The 20642-nt window shown below is 42.3% G+C and overlaps 1 protein-coding gene across 1 annotated transcript in view; it reads left to right on the top strand.

The window, feature by feature from the left end:
• The window catches only part of rnd2 (Rho family GTPase 2), a 53545-nt gene that overhangs the window by 7167 nt on the left and 25736 nt on the right, over positions 1 to 20642 (top strand). The window lies entirely within an intron of this gene.

The raw sequence follows: 20642 nt of genomic DNA, 5'->3' as shown, positions 1-20642 counted from the left end.
AGAAGGTGTCTGTGCTTTGTGCAAACAGGTTGTGTAAAATGTGGTTCAGTGATGCAAAACAATCTTGTGAAAATGTCAGAAGAAATCAATGAAATCTTCTATAACAAAACAGTGGCCTCACTGATTGCCATATAAAATATACTGTACATCAGGGATGCTTTGGAGTCCAATAGATGCCTTTTCATTTTGGTCTTCTTCAGTGTATCTCATTAGTCAAACGAGAACTGTTCTTGGCTTATTTGCATGTATCTTTCTATCAAGACAAGGTGCCTGCCTTGTCATTTTCTGAGGCTGCTTAGAAGAGGAGTGTGCCATCGGCGTCACGGCGCTTGCTGTACCAGCTGCGTAAAGCCCCCAGACTCTCAGCAGTCCAATTAAGTGCTGAGTCACTGCCTGCTACAGGGCTGATGAGCTGCTGCGACTCCAGTGATCTGCTGTGTAGGCTGTGCTATCCGTTCAGCAGGGTGACTTGTTTCATGAGGGGGTATAACATATACTGTTTACCTGGGACAACTCACTGCTTCTTAATGACACTAACAACCCAGCCAGTTGTACTCCATGTTTTCTAAATGTAAAGGTGCAAATACAGCAAAGAGGCAATGCAGATGTGGACAAAAAATACATTTTTATTTTAGTTTTGATAAAGGACTCCCAGCATGTGTGGGTTCTTGTAGCTGATTTTGCACATGTGTGAAACAAACTGATTTCTGTATGGCTACAGCTACAATTTATTTGATTTTTGAGTGATAATGGAAACAAGACTAGAAAAGCAGTGTCCTAATTCAGGTGCCTCACCTCTGCCAGACCTGCATGTCTGGGGCACGTGTGGGGCATATTAGGTTTTGTAGCTGCTTTAAGTATCTGAAAGAATGTCTCCAGTAAAATTATACAATATTAGGAAAAAAAAAAACCATAGTGCTTATGTTTACAAATTCCCATTTCCGGGATTGAGTTTTGTTAATCCATAATCCTTAAATTTCTTAATTCTAGATTTTAGCTGTAAACTGCATTAATTGTCTGAGCAACTCGGAGTGCAAATCATGAAATAATGACATGGGACAAACAAAGGAAGATTAAGACCAAAATAAGAGGAAAGGAATCTTGTACAGATCTGAACTTGGGTTTTCTGATGCGAAATGAATAATGAAACCAACACATCCATTTTTCAAACAGAAACAGGTATTGACCAGGGAGGAGGAAAAGTTTAGTAAAAATGTCATTTTTAATGTTTTGTTTATGTACATGTACTCTGCTGCCACACTTTGTTGGCCAAACTACCAGGTGGCTTAAGACTGTCCACAAATATTTGTTGGAGATCGTGATTTTTATTTTCATATCGCACTGTTTTATAATTCCTCCACCTCTTGGCAGTAAAATCCCTTGCGCAGATATGATTGTAGGAACTTCCCTCTTCGCTGAAGGGTCAACAGGATGCAGTCTGAGAAGGGGGAGAAAATTGTGGAACAGCTGTTTGGTGTCTGTTTAGAGTGTGCATACGGGACTCCCAGGGTGATGTGTGCAAGAAACGGTGTCCGCTGCTTCTTGAGTGGTCAGGCTGGTGTTAAATGCAAAACTGATGTGGTGGATAGTGTGAGATGTGGGAGGCACGGCGTGGAATCAAAAATGCACGGAACAGCTCTTAGTTCTTGCCACTTTGTAAACTCCTTTACAAATCAGCCCCCCTGGGAGTTTGGGAAATTCTGATTGATGCTGCAGAGGTTTCTGTAGTGACCTGATTCAGAACTCCTTTTTCAAAGACCTGTGTGAATGTGGCAATCATTAATTGTGTGGAGAACGTTATGGAGATGGATAATGAAGATTTCAAGATCAATTTCCTCAAGCTAGCATGGGTGAGCTTTGTTGGGATCTTTTGATAAACAGGGTGATGTTTGCAATCAGACTGGCCCTTTCACAGTCCTTAACAGGACATTGTTCCCTAACAATTTCTAAAATTTAAATCAAAAGTGTGAAGCAAATACACAAATCAACAGCACAGAACATTTTCATGAAATTTAAAATGTCAGGGTGACATTTAATGGGCTTGTGCATATTTTTAATCTGGAGACTAAAACTCAAGTTCTCTTTTGTATATTAAGAGCTTCACCTAATCAATTTTTCCAGAGGGATGAATTCTGTGTTTGTATGGGCTGTAGGGGCTCTCGGTCTGATGTCAAGCCCATCACACATCATGTGTCGGGGGATTGTTTAGGGTCCGGGAGAGCCCAGCAGCGTGACGGGCGGTGATTAATGGAGTTCGTCGCAGGGAGGGGTCTTTCCCGTGATGAGTAACAGCCTGTGTTTGTTCGGCGATCTCTCCCGAGGCCTGTGAGGAAACCAAGCGTGGCGCCTGCTGGAGAGGGTGAGAGCGCAGGACAGAACGTCGATGTGCTGGGAGGCCGAGCGACAGACTCCACTGCGGCTTCCAGACTCTTCTCCCAAAATGGTTTTATAGATCTTTTTTTAGTGTTCCACACATTTTTGAATAATGAGTGCTTGAGTGCCCTCAAAATTCTTGCTGGGTGCCCGTTTATAAGCAAACATGAATTCAGTTACCAAGATGGAAGGTGAATGCACACGTAGATGTTATTGTAATCCTGACTTTAATTTGCCTTTTTATTCTAATGTTTACCAGAACTGAGTAGCTTATCTTAGCGTTTCAGAGTCGGTCCATGTTCCTTTCTAAACAAACATTAAAAACAACCTTATAGAAAGAGGGCAAGTGTCCAAGATGCCACTAATGGAAAAAGGTCCCAGAAACCGGGTGTCTGTTAGGGGGTGTTGCGTTTGTAGCCCCAAATGCTTGTTTCTCTACTTTGTGCTGCACCTAAAGAAGAGGTAAATTTGATTGAGATTCATGGCACTTAAATAAACCACAAATTCCACGTCCCCACCTTCAGTAAAAAGCAGCTACTGAAACTCACAAAATGACATTTATCTTCTGTAATGGGCACTTCACACCCCTTGACTTGCATAGCTGGGGCCAGTTCAGAGCTGGATGACAGTGAGAGAGCTTGCTTATGCTCTCTGTGCCTCATTGGCTCGAGGCACCGCATGCCTGGAAGGAAAACGTGTTGTTGTTTACTTTAAAAGGTGCCATGCCTTGTGTTTAATTGTTCACATGTGTTTTTGGTCTACAATATGAGTGTGCGTGTTTTGCTTTGATGCTGGCTTTAACGCTGCACAGCTGCTGTGCACCTGTTGTGATCATTCAGGCCTCTGTGAATATCTGGTCCTGTTGCACAATGAAGCTTGGGTGAGCTGTTGAAAGCCTTCCTGAACTGGGATGCAGTCATTAAAGCAGTTCTGGAATAATTGTTGGTCTTGCTGTTTACATTTGCTCCAGATCAGCAAGTCAATGGCCATAGGGTGCCACTGTGTGTTGTCTGTTCTTCTAAGGGAAGCTGTAACATTATCATGGCTCTCCTTTCTGTCTTTGTTGGTTGCTAAGTGATGTGAGTATTTATTGCCTTGTCAAACCGAGGTAAAACCAATATTTATTTATTTGAGCAACACCACTCAAAAAAAGATGACAAAGCTCATGATGTCAAGGGACATTGTGAGTTCTGCTTGATAACTTGCCTACCAGTGGGACTAACTGAGAGGCACCTTGGATGTAGTGTGATGTGACAGTGGGGAAACCCCTTTTTTATCGATCACTTGAAATTGTTTCTTTTTTACTTTACCTTTAACCTTTGACACAAAATAAAGACCAGTATGTTTGCTTTATGTAGATCAAACCCGATGTCCTTGCAGTGTTGGAGAACCATTGTAGAAAGAGTATCCTTTGTCTCTGTTCTTGCCTGCTGTGCTGTGCTGTGTTTCCACAGAAACGTTCATTAGCACCTTGGGAAATTAAATTAAAATATCTACATTTTCACTTTCTTTACAGTCTCTTTAGTGCTGCTCCTATCGCTCTGCTGCATTTATATCCATTACAGCTGCTGATCTGCAGTGCATCTGTAGTTAATGAACATGCGTGGCCAGGCTGTGTCCAGGCTGGAGTTCTCTCCACAGTAGCCAGGAGCACGTGTCAGCCTGCTGCTGTAGTGAACTGTGCAGTTATGAGTTCTGTACTCTGATCCTGTATATTAAACAGTTTCAAACCGAGGATCAGTTGGGATATTTTAGTAAGATCAGAAGTAAAGATTTAATGGTGTGCAGCTTAAAACTCATTAAATATCAAGCACCATCCCGACCTGTTCAGCATGTTTAAGCCTCGGGCTCTAGGATAAATCTTCGCCAAGTGCTTGCGAATGTGCTGTGCTGACAGCAGATGTACTCGCTGCGGGACAGTGGACAGTCCAGTGCTCTTGTGAAAAGATTAGCTGGCCTGGGAAACCCAGAACACAGCAGCGCTGACCCCAAGCCCTTTACACACACTCTCTGAAGTGACCAGAGATGGGGGCAGGGGAGGGTGTGAGTGTGTGAGTGTGTCCAACAGCAGCCTCTCTTATCGCAGCTGGGATGCCTGAAGTATTGATCAGCATGTCTCCAGCCTTCTGATTTCCTTGGAGCTTAGAGAAGATAGTGTTTCAGAGGAACCCTGCACCGCACACCGCCTCTTCATCCTCCTCTGAGCTTGGTGAAAAATCATTAGGCCTAGATCTCCAGAACTTCACAACAGAGGAATTGTAGGCACCTCTTCGTGGACTTGGTGCTTCTGTGCAGCCTGATCAGAGACCTTGACTCCCCCTGGGGCAGACAGGAAGGTGTGCATGCATGGTTGGAACTCTTCCAGCACTGCTTGTGTGTATCTGCCCTGTTTTTCAAAGAGGACAATAACTGCGACCAAGCACTTTAAAAATAATAGTTACAGTATTATATACTGTAGGTACTTGCAGTCATGCATTATAGTGACACCTAAAATATATTCTTTTTAGTGTTTTAGAAATATTTTTTTTCCACTTTAAAAAATCTAAATATTGTTAAAGTTGACAACCAAATTAATTTGGTTCTGGAATTTTGTCATAGGCCATTCTGAAGTAATATTTTATATATTTCTCTTGCATGTTTCACCCCAAAGGATCCCAAGGTGCTTTAAAATAGAAAGGGAGCCCAGCTGCGTGAACCACCATCTGCTCTGCTGCACAGTGGAACAGTTCTATAGGCTTTAGTATTGACAGCGCTGTAGTGCTTTAATGACCAGGTTATCCGGGTCTCATCCAAACAACAGTAGCTCCCCCAGCACAGTGTGCCCGGTCACCACGCTGAGCCACCACGCTGAGCCATACTGGTTTGGGAGTATCGCTACAGATCGAAGAGTGCCACTTATAGGCCAAATTGAAGACCAGGGTTTAAAAGAGCACTTCTCACAACAAACCAAACCCTTTTCATCTTGAGTAACATGGGCAGTTTCATAGAGGAGTTTTAAATCTGGCTCACAAGGTGTTCAGTGCTGTGTAGTAGCATGAGTAGCTGCTGTGCAGTAGTGTTTATCACTGAGAGAGGAAAGGATAGACCTACTGTAGAGGCAGTGCTATGAACCTATGGATTCTCATTTCTTCCCTTACTGCTAAACAGTAGGTCATACAAATTCCCTGAACTGCTTTTGCTGTTGTTAACTGGTCCTTAATCACATGCTGAAGTGGGAGATCGGAAAAGGATGTGAGAGATGATGGAGTTGAATTGCTCCTGTATGTCGAAGGGAGGGCTGCTGTGATGTTCTGCTGTCACACTCCTCTTCCTCCTTTGTCCCATCCAGTGGTTTCTGCTCCAGTCAAAGCTACAAAAGCATTCCTGTCCCCAGCTGGTGGTGGAGTCCTTTCTCATGGTAATCAGGCTGGATTCCTGGGGTCATCTCTCTGCCAGCCCTGCTGCGCGTTTCCCAGTGGCTGAATGGATTGGGAGAGGGGAGGCAGCACTGCTGACAAAGGTGCTCGGCTCAGTGCTGGAATTCTTCGCCTGCCCCCTCTTTTAAAGGGAATGTTTCCCAGTTTAACACCAACAGCAGAAGCACGTGCTACTGTAAATCAGCCCAAACAACATGCCTTATTAAAAGACGTAGCCATTCTGTTTCTGTAAACAAAATTTCCAAAGACAATCTAGCTTCAACCAGTCATGTTAAATTCATTGGTTTTATGGGATTGTGCTCATTCCAGTGAAGACAGGCCTGTGGAGTACTGAAGTTGTGGTGCTAGTTCTTGCACCTTCCAATCGCCTTGTTGCCTTCTGTCAAAGCTCATCTCCATGTCCTTTTGTGTGACACTCTATTAAAAAAAAATACAATTTTTTTAATAAGCTACTGTGAAACACAGTGAAGTGTGACAGGAAAATGCATCTTTGTCTGCGATGGGGTAGTGTGACCTTATTAGATTTAGGAAGTCATTCCCTGTGGTTCCAGCTCACTGGTCACTGGCAAAACTATTTCACAGTGATACGAGTTTTAAAGGACATGTCAAAGTCTTCTTTTCTCTTCCACTGTATTTTCCGTTGTTAGTTTTTCCAAATCTTCACCTAGAAGCAGTTGGCCTGATATGGAAAGATTATGATTTTTTGCTCAAGGCTAAAAACATGAGAGAGGTTGTGAATCTCGGGAGGTGGTGTCTCCCTGTGGATTCGCATGCACCACAAGGTGGAATTTCCTTGAAGAAGCTGTATCTCCTCTGTCACTCAAGGTTTGTTTCCAGACCAGGTTGCATGTTCCTCCTGTCTTCCCAGGACATGCAGGACTGGTTAATCCGTTCTCGAAATGGAGTCCAATCCAACCAGCCCAGGTGTCCTGTCATATGCCTTAAACTTCCAGGATAGGCTCTGAGTTGCTGCAACCCTTACCAAGAACAAGTGACTTTCTGAAAAAGGATGTGGAGTCGATTTATTTTTACATTTGATTGTCTCCAAACAATAAAATACAAAAGTACTGTAAAGTGGTACACCCTTCCAGGTATCTACCCAAGCACCTCTTAAATCTAGAGTTCAAAGGCCTTGACAACATCGGCAGTCGCCCCCCAGGCACCCACTGTCCCTTCGCTGACACTCTGGATTTCTGCAGGCCTGAGCTCCATATAAATAGACAGGCTGGGACTTGGTGATACAGGAGAGGAACTGTTGGGGTCTCAGAACAACTCAGCCAAAACTGTTTCTGCCACTGTGAGAGGTCCATATCCACTGAGTACTGAATGTAATTGAGGAAACGTCTATACTCACGTGTATAATCTTCATAAGATGAACAAGGTCTGATTCCCTGGCTTATCCTGGTGAACTAAATTGGCAATGGATGTTGCCTTAACATTTGACTTGGCTCCTGAGCCACTCAGTGAGATGGATTAATAGCTCAAAAAGAGTGAGGGATCTTTTTTTAATGGGGATATAATAGCACTTTTAACATCCCACCCGAAGGAACATTCTTCAATGATTGGTGTAACATGTCAAGGAGAAGCAGATCTAATTGGGACTGCAGTCAGATAAGATTAAGGAGGGATGTCAAGAGTGCAGTAGACTTGTGCTTCGTCGCTTCCTGCGCCAACGCCTTTAGCTGAGACATGGGTGCCTCTGGCACCCCTGCGCTAAAGAGTAAGACCGAAAGAAGAAACGGCTTACCTCCTCAAATTGAACGTTCAAACTGTGTAGATTTGAATAAAATTAGAAATGTGGAGATTATCTCTATAGCATTGCTGGTCATTCTTTACATGCCAATTTAACTGCAAGAGTTCGTGCAAAATGTTCATTATTCTCTAAGCTAGTAAGTGGCTAGTAAGAACACTTTTCTTTGATTCATGTATGAGAAACATAGTGAGATCTTGGCAAAGGTTTTTATTTTTTATAAGCAGGTTAGTTTTCCAGTGCAGTGGTTTCAGTAATAATGAATTGTTAAACATATCCTAGAAAACCTGTTTCAGATTCAGACATTTTCCTAAGATTTATAAAATTCTGAGGCAAATGCAACATCCATCTTATCCTTGCTTAAAACCAAGAAGTCCATAAAATTGTTTGAAATTGTGCCCAAAATGTCTCTCAAATCTTGTAATATTGTGTTAAGATGCCAATGGCAGGTATGTGAAGATTTTTTCAGGTACAAAATTCTGTAGACAACAGTTGGTTCTGGCACAGCTGGTTCTGTGTGGCTGAAAAAATGGTAAAAGCTTTAAAGAGTTAAAAATGCAATATATCGATGTACTGTATATAGTTATCGATCTATAACTCTAAGATCATACATACAATTTCTTAATATCTCAGTTGCTTGAGAATGAACATTACTCTTGCAATTTTGAGCAATCAAGAATACGAATCTTGACGGCATTAATTTCTGCACCCAGTAGAATATCAAAGTCCTTTATAAAACAATCGCGCACCCAGCTAAATTTCCTTGACTTTAGTAATTGCCCTGATTCCCTGGAACAAGCTTTCCCTGCTGGAGGTCACTAATGGAACCAGAGGGCCCCTTTCTGCCCTGCTGCCTACCACAACCTGAATGCCAAATTAGAACACTTTAGCTGGGGGTGGGGGTGAATGGGCATGTTCTGCTGTTCAGTGTCTGTTGTCTCATCTGCTTCCATTATTTCAGAGAAGTCTCTTGGAAGCTAGCTGAATATGCGGAAAATCAATCCCTTTCCTCTCCCACTGAGGGTATCCAACTGGCTATCGATTTCCACCTTCCAACACTTCCTGTAATCCCGTTTCCCCCCCGGTCACCTCCTGTGCTCAGAAAGGGCACTTGGAGCGTCTCTGGGCGATTGGCTCCTTCATTCCGGGCCCTTTTGATTGTTTCAGAGGGATGACTTTCCAGACGTTTACATTAATAATGCAGGCCCCAACTTGTGATGTGTGCACTCTTGCTGGCTGCTGTGGCTCCTCGCCCTCCTTTGTTTCTGTGTAGCAGCTCAGACCTGAAAGGCTCGATTCTGCAGCCCAGTTCTGCTGGGGACACTTGCTGAAGATGGTTACAGAAATTACACTTCATGAGAAAGATTGGAACAAATTCACAGTCGCATCAAATGCTCAATATAAATATTTATTGAAAAGATAAAACATATTTAAGCTTTTACTTTATTTTGGTGTTTAAAACAGCCCTCTTCACATGTCAAGTGTTTTGCACTCAGTGTGGGCCAGAGCGGTAATCTCTGTATCTGCAGTCTGCAGACCTACACATTTCTACACCTGCTGAAAAGTGAAAGTCTGTGGTTCGCACTAGACCTGGGATACAAAAAGAAACGAGAAGGGGGGCGGAAGTAATGGTTTACATGGTTTGTCTGGGTTGGCAGTGTGCGCCAGCGTAGAGTCTGCTAGGTCCCACTCGGCCTGCGACTGGAAGAGCTGTGGTCGTCCTGTATTCACTCACAGAGCTCTTTCATTTCAAGTAACGGAGGGAACGAAGACGTTGGTAGCCTGAGAGAAGCAGATATATAATAGGATCACAGCTAATCTTTTCTGGTAAAAAGCAAATCCCAGATTAATGGAGCACTTGTTTTCCATCCTTAAAACAAAAAAGGTGTCAGAATGGGTTTAACAAGGGCAGACAGGAATATAGGTGGGGTGATGGGCTATGTTCCCAGTCTCACCGTAAAATCCTGTCATCCTCTTTCACTGCTTGACCTTGCAGTTTAGTAAAAGTTTTTTTTTTAAATAGATGCCTAAGAGTGCTGTGCTGAGCCTTTGATCACAGATCAAGGATGGGGCTCACGGATCAGGAGGTGCCCTTCACTCTGCTGGTCCGGACCAGATCCTCAGATTAACTCCCAGTGAGCCTGACTGGAGCAGACCTCTACCAGGTTGGAGAAAGTGAAATATAAGGATAGGGTCAGAGGGAGGGTTAAAGCACCAGTGTCCGCTCTTTCCTTACCGAGTCATGACTGATGGGAGCCACTGATGAGATCTTTTAAACTTAATTTCAGATCTGATCATTTCCTTTGGAAGGTAGTACACTGCAGGTTTCCTTGCAGTGAAATTTCCAGACTAGTTTATTGATTATTCGATTTCTGCTGTTTAGGTATCTTTTTTGCCCTTTTCTGTTCTGCTTGTTTTCTTCTCATTATGTGTGCTGCATCTGCACGCAAATTCTGGCGCTCACAAGGAAAAAGATCTTCGCTTCAGGCCTTTACCTTTTGCGGGTGTGCAGCTCTGTGTGAAAAGGAAAACTTGAGGACGGGATCGTGCAGCACCTGTTTGCCCCAACAGGCATCTCAACTGATCAGTACGCAACCCACTCTTGTTGTTTTTGTCTGAATTGTGAAGATTACCCAAGGTGCTAATGTGTTTTTCTCATCCTATGCACGTATGTTTATTTGTGAATGGGTTTCTATTGTGTTAACTGTATTCTGTATTGTAAGATCTTTTATTGGTCTTGGCTTTCTGAGTAACTGAGTTCATTTGTCACTAAATGCAGCAATGCTCGTGGTGGGATGTTGAACTGGAGGGATTAGGATATTGAATTGACATTAAGCAATATGACTTCTTTGTATTGTAGATTAAGGACTTTTTACACAAGGTTACCATGTATGTTCACAGTGCATTCATGTTATGCAAAATAATGAGAGCTTTTTCCGTGGGTCCCAGTCCCACCATGCTCTTACTGCTGCTCCCTGGGCTTAGCCATACTATTTCCATCTTTACCAAGGCTTACAGCCCTGACATAATGAGCAGGCTATAGTGATGAGTAATGCACTGGCTATAGTGATGAGCAGCAGGTGTAGCCTCACCTCATTCCCTGGTGGAAACTGGGCTCCCAGGGTCTCGGTAGGCCAGCTGGTCAGAATTGTCTTCCAGTCTAGCAGTGTCCTGACAGATGGTAATGATTATTTATTCAACCCATCTCCGCTGCAGTCCTGCACCCCAGGCCTGGCTGTGTATGTGGATTCTGTTCCTGCTCATCTTTGAGGTACTTAAATTAGTTATTTTTCTAATGAACTAATTGAGCCTCTTAGAATTTTATTCAGCTGGAAAACTTTTGTAGGTTTCAATTTACACTTTTATAGATAACTCCATGAAGAAGAACACTTTGGAAAACCTCCATCCATTTAAGACTCAAATAAAATAGCTCTTAATGCCATAGATAATTAGTTCACTTATGGCTTAAATCTAGTAATTCAATTAGAACAAAAGTCTAGAAACCAGTTGTTTCACAAGGACTTGTTTTGGGGGTATTTGTTTTCACAGTTGGGGTGTGTTAAGATTCATCTCCCTCATTTTAATCACATTAACATGTATTTAAAAAATAAATGCAGGATAGAAATGCCAAGTACTTGATTCTGGATCTAAAGCAAAAAGAAAGAAATAGAGGGAATGCAGATTTTGTTTTTGGTTCGGTTACTGGGATCAGGTAACTGGAAAAACTGGAAGTTGGATGTGATTGCTTCAACGTCTGCCTCTTCACTAGTCTCTGGTCTCATGAGCACTGCAGCACTGGTGAGCCTTTCCACCTTTTGATCTTCAATTAACACTTCGTTTTTAATAACGTATCTAGCTTTTGTTTTCAGCAAAAGTGTCGTACTGAAATCAAAGGAGCATGTCCACTTTCTTTATAGTGGATCTTCTGTTTTACATCCCCAAAGACGATGCACAAAGCATTTCAGTGGCTGATGTACAGTACCTTCCGTGAGGCTTGAACAAGTTACCTTCTTTATATAAAGTGTTCTATTTCCATACCAGTCCTCCTAACTTCCTTTTTAATACATCACTTGTTCTTTGTGCAAAACATGAACAAAGACTGTTTTTAGGATTAGGATTACTGGCTTAAGAAGATCCAAGAAAGAAAATAGTCTTAAGTCTGCAACAAAAGGTCTAATGACACCATATCCACAGGCCAACCCATAGGAAGCTGGATTAGTTGAACATAGATCACGTGTCAGGAGGGTGAAAACCGGTTTTAAATATTGACTGAAGGCGCTGTACAGCGCTTGTTAATGCCTGCTTTCTCTCTATAGCTAGGGACTCAAGTATATACTAAAAAAAGTTACCAAAACCTATTTTGCCTGATTCATGGCAGTTCCTTAAGAGCAATGGTATTAGGCTTGTACCTAATGAAGCCTTCAGATCAATAAACTTCTACCAGATGCTCGTGTAGGCCTAATGAGCTCATCTTGAGTGTTGCCAGCTGGTAGCTTTTCTTAAAGTGACGTCCAGGTTGAGCAGGCCTGTCATAGGCCCTCTGGGTGTGTTCCTTCAGACCAGTGTGCTCGCTCCTGCTCGGGAGCGGCCTGTGGTGGGATTTCTCATGATAAGTGAATTGGGCTGTAGCCAAGGAAAATGGACTCAGGGTAAAAGAAAAAAGGAACAAGTTCTCAGTGAAAGCATTGGGCTCTTCAAGCAGGAATTCTACCCCCCTCCCCACTGACACACACTAAAAAGGGAAAAACCCTTTGTCACCTCTTTCCATTCTGCAGCGAGAACGGTCCCAGTTCCCTCACCCCTCAGTTTGCTCACTTAATTCTATTCACTGCAGCCAGGGCACAAAGAGGAGGTTTGACACTTGCTGGGTTGCTACGATACCGCAGACAAATCTTGAATTTTCTGTGCTCAGAAGCAAAGAACAAAACGTAGAAAAAATATTTCACAGAAGACGGGTGAGCAAGAAACACACTTGACTTAATTAGCCCGTTTGTTTTTTTTATTTCAGCCACATAATGGCAATCCAATTTAAAACAGCCTCTCCTCTTTCGTTTCTGTAACTGTGCAGCTGTAGGAGAAAAATGCCCTTACTTTCTCAAAGGTGCTGTCCGAGTTGAGGAAAGTGACAAACTCCCACGAGCAGAAAGTTTTCTTTAAGAATTTTTAGAATTTCTTTGAATCAAAAAGGAGGTTTATTTTTTGTAGCATTGCAGGTAAGTTTCTGACCTACAGTAGTATTGATCATTGAGTGAAGCTTTTGCATGGCATTGCTTGACTGAAGCCACAAAGAACAGGTAGAGGCTGTTAACCCAACAGATGGATGTTTTTTATTTGTTCTGAATGGAATTTAAAGTAATAGACTTTTAAATACTTTGAGTGGGGAGCTGTGTCAGGGTGAGTTCCTGTAAAGAAACGAGTTGAGCTTAATTCCTTGCTGAAAAGTAGAACCACAGCTTTTCACCTGTTGAGTCCTCTTCCTTCACTCAGACCTGAAAGCTCTAAATAGTGCCAAGAGTACTGTCTTAACTGGAACTTCCTTTCATAAATGGGAGATATGCTCTACTGTAGATGTAACTGTATTAAATCACCCCAAAGCATTGCTCAGTGTCTTCTGCTCTCTAACCAGATCCTCAGATGTTTGCAAAACCAGATTTGCTGGTGACCATGAAGAGGTAAAAACAAATTGTAATTAAAGCTCGTAAAAGTCAGTGAGTGAAATATTATTGTACAAAATAAGTGTTTGGAAATTGCCTTATCTGCAAAAAATAAAAAGGATAGCATTCATTTAGAATTGGCGTTACTGAGCAATAAACCTGTTGGCCATGTTTGGGGGAACAGGCCAGTGTTGAATTTGGTCCGATAAGTTAAGTGGGAAGTTGACAGCTGATGTCCAGACGATGGCCAGAGACCCAGAGAGGACATGACCCTCACACCCTGCACACCCATGGAATCTCTTGGGCCTCCCCTCCTAGGAAGAGATTAAAGATCTGTAACAGACACCTAAACTATAATCCGTTTGTTAAAAAGTTTGGTGATGCTTGGAGAGAATTGTGAACCACAGTGTTGCACCAACCAGTTTGTTGAACAAACTGTAGGAATGCCTGACAATACTGAGAGTGTACAGTATTATTAACATTATAATATACACTTACTGTGCAGGGTGCTCTGCAAGCTGCAGGACTGAAAATCGCTCCACAGGTAGGGGAGAGTAATGGATCTCCTTTCTGCAACGGGCTTGCAGGTTCTGGATCAAGTGCCTGTCGAGCAGTGTGTCTGCAACTCCATCAGCTGCATCCTGCATTTTCAGTGCCATGGGCTGCAGCCTTTGCATTAATGTGAAGTCACATCTCAGATTTGTGCAGTACAGGCTGGTGCCCCTCAGGCTGAGCAGAGCTCTTCAGGTGGTGTGTGAAAGAGCACTGCAGCTTCATCACCCCCTCAACGCAAGAACAGCAGCCTTGTGTTCTGGTTTAATTGCTTTTCTCTTTGCAATGTGACACCTATATATTTCTATTGAATAGACTGCAGGCACTGTAGTTAAGAAAAAATCACCATGCTTTGTTTTACATTTTTGTATTGATCCTTTTCGTATAGCAAGGAGAATCATTCAGTTTTGTCTGTGTGAAACAGTCATTTGGAAGAACAAAATGCTATAATTCAAGTTAAAGGTCACAAAATGTGTAATCAGGAATAAATACCTGCCACTAAATTGCCTTCCAAAGCTTCCATCTCCAAGTTAAACAGCAGGTGATTTTCCAGAATCTAATAGTTCGGAGAAACTGCTGTGAATTTAAAATTTCCATTATCTCCAGCCAAATGGGAAGCATCCATGAGGAGTGGCAGACCTCTTTATTTCCTGTGTGTCTCCAGATGAGTATAGCTGTCACTGTCTGATTACAACACTAATGAGCATAATCAGACTGTTGGCTCTTTGGTTTTAATGATTCTCCTAATTATTTGTGAATGTTTCTGTGACCCAGACTATTGACTGAGGAGCAATTCTACTGTTCCTGGACACCAGACAAAAATAAGTGACTCCAGTCATAAACATGCCCTGGTTTGGAGATCAAACAGTTAAGAACTGAAGGAAGATATGATGGTTTCCAATACTCTCCAAAATCAGGCTGGATTGCTCACAATTCAGCATCAACTGTTGTGTGTCCCACCTAAACAAGTCACCCTGGCAACCTGTGTGAATAATAACTACATAAAAGAAATATGAAATATCCTGTATTGGAGCAGGAGATTAGTTTCAAGGTAGAAAACCTCAGAGGATTCTGAAAAATGTATTTTAATGATGGGGAGTTTATTGGAAACTGTAGAATTATTTGAGAATTTACCGTAAACTGAAAGAGCAGGCATGCTAGTGAGAAATTAGTCATTAAATTGCTTGCTACACCTCTCTTCAGCAGGGATGCAAAAACATTTTGAAGATGTCAGATTTCTACCAGGTAAAGTGCATGAAGATTATGAATGCCATGCTTCCAGAGTTTCAGGATCATCAGCACATAAGTCACTGCAACGTAATGAATTTGAGCTTTATATTTGAATGGCTATCAGTTTAAAAGATTTCTAGTGTGCACTAGCGTTCAGGTCTTCAGCAGCTACAGCCCCAGTCCTAGTGCTGCAGCTGGGGCTCCGAGTCTGTGCAGGGTTCGTTTGTTGGCGGCACTCAAAACACGGCAGCAGCAGAATGACTGTCATGACACTTTCACTCTCCTTAACACGGTTCTCACCAAGGTTGACATTCAGTAGGTTAAATCGCCTCATCACCTGGGCCCAGCTGGCTCCTATTAGCGATGTGCTTGTACAGCAGTCAGTCACTAATCAGTTATCAAAATGAGGCTGACAAATTGAATCCAAATCCAAAATCTGTAGACTGTCTTTCTAAAACATCTATGAATGATGATCAAATGAAATGATATGATAGGTTTATTTTAATGCTGAGTTTAGTTTTATGGTGGTTAAAGTGTTCTGACAGGACACTCGCCTTCTTGGCAGTCTTGTGGCTGTTCTGCAAAGACAAAATCTTCTAATGCAGCATTTCCTATGAATTGGATCTGTACACTCGGCACGTGGCCTCTCTCTGCCTCTTGCTTTGTCTCGTCTCCTTCCCTCGCTCCCTCCGTTTTGCAGTGCAGATATCTTTCCAATAGGCCCAGATGTGCCTCTGTAATATTGCTCTGCAAGATCTCTGGAGTGTTGTGCATTTGTTTAAGTTCTCTTTGTGCTTCTTTAGCTCTCCTATTATGGTCCATTTCTCCGACTTTACCACTCCTTTGTGTTTTCTTCCCTCAAAGGGAAATAATTCCCTATTTCCCCCTTTCCCCCACTCCCGCTCCTCTGTATGGCTGGGGTGGCAGCAGGCAAATTATACAGACTCTTGCAGGGTTTAACAACATGCTTTTGTACAGTTTGAAGAATTCTAGTAAATGACAGGGAAGTGTACATTTGCTGTAACTGTTAGTATAATGGGGAAACGCACAGAGGCAGAAGTGAGGAGACTTGAACTTGGTCTGATTCATTATACAAAGCATCAAGCCACGTGTGGCAGGGAGTTCATGTTCAAAGACTTGTTTGGTGGCCAGGTTGTCCTCCAGTGAGGAGTGCAGTGATGTTTCTCGGTAAATGTAGCTTTGGATTTTTCCAATATGCACTGTAGCATTGTGGTTCCCTGTGGTTTCAACCTACCTTCTCTTTCCTTAATGAGGTGCACCATGGCCACACCCTGCTCTACATTGGGAACATATCCTCATAATATTGACAATTCTTTGCATTTGTACAGCACTTTTCATCCCAAGAGGTTGCTAAACATCAGCTCTATCGTACAGCAGGTCAGGTTGAGCAGTAAGAAACTGCCTCGCTACTTGAAAGGGGGAAATTGGAGAGGCCAGACAGTACAGGGCAGAGCAGGTTTAATCCAGCACACCAGGGTTAACACCCCTAGCACCCCTGCTCTTTTGTAAAGTGCTGTGGGATCTTTAAGATCTGGGATCTTCAACATTGCAGGGCTCTGAGTGACTCAACCAGTAAAAAGCACCTGTTCGGGATACAGGTTGGGCAAGTAGTCCCTCGGTCACCAGTATCCTTGACTTGCTGAAAGCTGCTGTGGCTCGTGGCCTGTCAGCTGCCTTGTGAGCTGGCTCTGTTGTTCCTGGAAGTTGCTGCTGTCACTACGAGCTCGAAATATGAAGGAAAGCCGATGGCGGGGCAGTGTGTTCAGGAGTATGCATCTAACCTGTGCTGGCAGGAGACTTTGAGACAGAAGTGATAAGCCAAGATTATTAAGTTGTTAGTTGGGGGCAAGAGCAGAAAACCGGTAATTTGCAAATTCATTTTTAAAACAAAAAATCTGGACTGCATTTCCTTATAAGGCCTGCACTGGAATCGGGGAAGTCTGGCTCTGTTCAGTGTAGCTGAGGGTGGTGATTGTATCACGGGCCTTCACAATTTGAATAATGGGCCTGCACTGTGCTGCGATTTTGGCAGTGAAGCTGTTCAGAAACAAAACATTTGTAAATCAGCTCTTTTACACATGAAAACAACAGGGGAGCTGTGAAGTGAAACAGATCTGCCATTGAGCTGGAAGGGGAAGAGAGAGGAAGAAGGGGCATCTTTTCACTTTGCATTGAGAAATACGCACAGAAGTTCTAAAATCCGAATATAGGACTCATTTCCCTAGATACGTTCAGTGTAGCGATTTTATTTTGTTTAAAACAAAAGATGCTTTTAAAGGGTGACTTACCAAGCCCAGTCACTCTTTCTTTCTTTTGATAACAGAGCTTCTGTTATAAAAAGAACTTTGTGCTTCTGCCCTGCAAAAACGTATTCTGGTGTCCCATCAGGCTTTGTGTCTGCAGGATACCACTGAGCCTGAGCTGACATCAGGCTGTGGTAATGCCTGCACTTGACAGACAGTCCAGCTAATTTTTGTACATTGCCGCTACAGACCAAACATTATATTTGAGGTTTTTAGGCTTAGATTTAGAGTGCCAATTACAGAGATTTGGTGATGTTTTGTGCAAATTGGCTTGTCTTTTATAAAAACACTGCAGATAACTACAGGTTCTTACTGCTCTCCTTTTGAACAACAAAGTGAACCACTCACACTTATGTCTTGACCATCCAGATTAGTTAACTGGGAAATATTTTAGGCTCAATATTCCTCTGCTCCCTTGATTTGCTGACTGTAGTACTATTCTGCATTGCAGCTGTTACTTACAAGGCACTTTATATTGTTGCAGTCTGTTTTTCTGGTGCATTAATTTGCCCCATGTGTATTGTTTTTCACTACTGCACACTTTAACACAATATAACTGATTTTGTATTTTCTTGGCATATACACTGCAGTGCAAAACAATAAGACAATCAAGAGTTATGGTAAGGATACAATATATACAAGCTTTAATCTACTCAAGACCACTACTAGTGTTTTCTACTATTTTATTTAATAACTTCATTAATGCAGCTTAATTTGGGTCAGAAGAAACCAAAGTTGTGATTTTAGTATCTTCACACTGCTCAGAATCTCCACAAACTTCACAGTAACACCAGGTAAACTATACTTGAGCAGCCAAGGTGAGGTGTTGCTGCAGCTAAATGCTCACATTTACCAGGGAAATGTGATTGTCGGGTGTTCCACCTTGTTAACATCATCTCTACCTCTACACATCCATAAAGATACTCCTTTTGTAATTCATATCAAAGATCTATCAGGATCAACTGTGAGCTGAAACAAAATGGCTACGGTTTCTGTAGGCGATCGGAGTGGAATTGTTTCTGCATAAACATGAAAAAACACTGAAAAGAGCAGAACAGTGAACACAAAACTACCCTTCGCATGGATGTGCTGTCTGCTGTCTCAAGGCTAAGTCTTGCCAGGAGATTGCTGGTGCCTTGTGTGCACAACCGAAGGGGTCTGTTCTCTTGCCAGATCTTCAGGGTCTCTAAAGGGGGGGAGGCCACTCTGCTCATCCAGAAATCTTAACAGTAATGATGTTATGAGCTTGCCTTTAGTCTCAGCACCTGAGATTTGAGTCTCTTGCTCAGACTATTTACCGTTACAGTAACAACATAACGCACACAGAAAGGATATCAGCGATATCAAGACTTTTTGCTGTCTGATACAGTGTAAACAGGTTTCACAACACTAAAGGGTCCCTGAAGTCATGACTTCTCTGAGGAAGCAGAGAACAGCTTGAATGGGTATGAGGGATGATGCATGCATTGTTGAGCTGTCTTCAGTGGCTGTGAAAGTAATGCTTAAATAGGCACATTTTTTCATTCAGCAGAGCCATCTGTACAGCAGCACTGCTGGCAATTGATCGGAAACTTTCTCAACATTATTGCTGTTCTTTTTAAATAGGAAGGGGTTTTGGCCCTTTGCAGTTACATTGTCTTCTCTGTAATTCTTACTCCTGCTCACCTGTGTCCTATCTGGCAGTGCTGCCTGGAGTGCTCGAGGGAAGAACGAGAGAGAAACTGCTTTAGTCACACCAGAACAGGAACGATAAGGATCATTTCAGGTGCAGTTGTAACGGAATGAAAAAATCCTTCTGACTCACTGTAGAAACATGACATTTTTAATGTTGCATAGGAGGAGATCTTTTCCTCCTTGCTCCTTTTTTTTTGTATTAAAAATCCCAGCATCTGATCTAGTTGCTTTTAGAAGGATCTTTGTGAGCTTCAGCTGAGTTGTTTGTCTGGATACCCACTCTACTCCTTATGCTAAAACAAGCATTTGTTTAATTTTAAAAGCTTTGTCCATAATTTGAATGTGAAGGTGTCCATCAAAGGTTTATGACCAGGAGTGTCCCTTTTCTCCGAGTTCCTTTCTCGTACCAGTTGTGCTTTCTTTAAATGATTCTACCACATGATGAAAAATCATATTTTTAACAATGTACTGAAAGCAAATCCAAGTTTATTGTAAAGGTCAGGTATGGGGCTCTAGCTGCTTAACATGAGGGTTCCTTGTGTCTTAAGCTGCCAGTTCCCAGATGTGCGTCTTGCAGTGCTTCAGATGCTGAGCACTGTGCATGTGGGAGCTGATGTCATGTGTAAACGTGGCACAGACTGGCCAGGAGCATCTGTCATTATTGTTCTGAAAGTGATCTTACAGAGTGTTAAATCATAGTAAAGCAAAACCTAAAATGATGGCCATGGGAAACTGTTGTTCTTGACCATGGTCTTTTGCTGCTTATACAGTAGGCTCAATGTGCTGTCCCATGTCTATGTGATCTGCAGCATTCTTTACTGTGCTTCACCCTGATCTTGCTATGCCTTGCTTTTACTACAAGGAAATGTGAGAGGCTAGTCAAGGTAAGATGAGGATTAGTTATCAAGACTGCTCAAATCTCCCGTACCACGAAATCAGCCTTTTACTGCTGGGGTGAGCTGTATGGATTCTTGGCTGTGACCAGCTGCAGTTTGTGTGCTACAGAAAGGCTTTTATAAGTGCACCTCCATACATATGTAAGGGTTCAAGTTCTTATTGCAGTTATGTTGTCATTCAAGTGCATCTGGGCCCTGATATAAAGCTCTTATCAACTAATAATTGCCATTCTTTGTTGTGAAGTATTTTACTGATAATTGCAATCAGTTCTTTTTTTTTTTTTTACAAGAAACAGCCTTTTGAAATTGACCCCGCAGTGTTCTGAAGAGTTTTTGATTGGGCACTTTGAGATTGTGGCTGTTTTGAATACGTTACATATGCAAAACTGTATCAGAGATGGGCAAACTGTGCCTCAGAAGGGTAACTTCATTTTGGGCAGAGTTTTATGGGTGGTACTGAATGAAAATGCATTGCAGACTACATTTTGCACACCGACGTGTTTTGCAGTATTGACATCATTATATTACCATGTAAGAGCTGCAACAAAGATGGGAAATGTATTATTTGCTGCACTTAAAGAGCACTAAATTATCTTTGCAATGAATCATCTTCACTTATACCAATCCAGTCTTTCTTCATCTGTAAGCAGCTGAAAAAGAAAAAAGAACATATGTTTTTTTTCCCTGACCTTTTCCTCCACTGCAAACTGTCATTTTCATTAATGAAAATCTGATCCTTTGTAAACAGACCCTGAGTATGTCTGCTTTTCCTC

Source organism: Lepisosteus platostomus, chromosome 28 (genome assembly GCF_059453375.1).
Source record: "Lepisosteus platostomus isolate fLepPlt1 chromosome 28, fLepPlt1.hap1, whole genome shotgun sequence".
NCBI classification, from domain to species: Eukaryota; Metazoa; Chordata; class Actinopteri; order Semionotiformes; family Lepisosteidae; genus Lepisosteus; species Lepisosteus platostomus.
The sequence above is the reverse complement of the archived record's forward strand: the minus strand, read 5'-3'. Positions and strand labels throughout refer to the sequence as shown.